Source organism: Pollicipes pollicipes, unplaced genomic scaffold (genome assembly GCF_011947565.3).
Source record: "Pollicipes pollicipes isolate AB1234 unplaced genomic scaffold, Ppol_2.1 Scaffold_2555;HRSCAF=2994_pilon_pilon_pilon, whole genome shotgun sequence".
Taxonomy (NCBI): Eukaryota; Metazoa; Arthropoda; class Thecostraca; order Pollicipedomorpha; family Pollicipedidae; genus Pollicipes; species Pollicipes pollicipes.
This window is the reverse complement of record NW_023596136.1, coordinates 31,754,560-31,756,164: the sequence shown is the minus strand read 5'-3', so window position 1 is coordinate 31,756,164 and position 1,605 is coordinate 31,754,560.

The following is a 1,605-nucleotide window of genomic DNA, read 5'->3' as shown; positions in this document are numbered from 1 at the left end:
TAGTGAATGCATGAAGGAAATGTCACACAAATCGTGAGTGCAGCTCGTTTCCTAGGGATCAACCTATATATATATATATATATATATATATATATATATATATATATATATATATATATATTTGTGTGTGTGTGTGTGTGTGTGTGTGTGTGTGTGTGTGTGTGTGTGTGTGTGTGTGTGTGTGTGTGTGTGTGTGTGTGTGTGTGTGTGTGTGTGTGTGTGTGTGTGTGTGTGTGTGTGTGTGTGTGTGTGTGTGTGTGTGTGTGTGTGTGTGTGTGTGTGTGTGTGTGTGTGCGTGTGTGTGGGTATGTGGGTGTGTGGGTGGGTGTGGGTGTGTCCATATGAGTAAACGATCTTAAAGGGAATATTCCACATTTGAAAATATTGAGATAAGCATCAGATATGATGGCAAAAAGCTTACTTGTAACTAATGGTAGGCTTTCAAGGTTTAAAAACGACCCCAAGTAGCAAAATTTCAAAGTGTGTAAAAATGCGCCCCATTACGTCATTGTTTGATGGCATCATGGAATGGTTTTGTGACAACAACAATATCCGGCAGTATCTGGCAGCCAGACCTAAAGAATACCTTGAAACGCACGAAAGGTGACGCTAACCGGCCATTCTCGTCGAGGGCGCTGTGGTGGGTGTTGAGTTAGTGAGTGGCTTGTTTGTGGATTTTTTGTCTTCCTGCTGGTCGAAACAGAAGCTTTGGTGGGCTGTTTGACGTACGCAACGTAGCGATTATTAATATCAAAGCACGATGTGTTGTGAAGATTGTCATATAGCGTTATGAATCTCCTACCGAAACCTGCCAAGGACTGTTGAGGATGCCAATGGCATATTGTCGACATATCCTTGCCTGCATTGTTGTAGTCGTGACATTGATATCATGTGATGTGCTCGGTAGTTATTTTCCTTATCATTTGTGACTGGAAATGCAGTTACATGCAAAAAATTAATAAAGATGTAACATTGCTATGAAGTGATTGCCGAAGCATTGTTATTTCTATAGAAAAGATGGTAAAGCTGAGCTGCCAATAATGTTTTTCTTGCTTGGGATTATCTATGCAATTACTAGCTAACCCTCATATAACCATTGTGCTGCAACAGCGTTCTCGCTGGTGATAGTCGTTTGGCGTTGTCAAATCAGTTGTTACGAGTCATTCATGAATTATAAGCTGTTATCTCATAGGCTTGACATAGAGTAGTCAACCAATGTGGTACGTTGTGTAATGGCACGGGTCAACAGCGTCATCGTGGCACTACCTCAGTGCTGTACTGTGGCATGGCATAATGAATAATCATACGGTTTTTGTACTGAAATCCCTGCTGCTTTCATAATCAATTCCATCATGAAAAGATGTGTCAGGCATGCGTTCTTGTAGTAACTCCGCAGCTGAGGTATGAGCGACCAAAAACACATGATGCAATATACAAATCACTTCCAGCAAAGCACACAACCAATAAGTGACATCACTTGCTCGGTCTGTTTTGAGCATCCACAAAACATAGGTGAGAAAGGTGCAAACAGATCCTCCATTTCTACAGTCACACAACATGCTGCAGCCATCACAGTGCTTTACTAAAAAATAGCAGGATAATTTT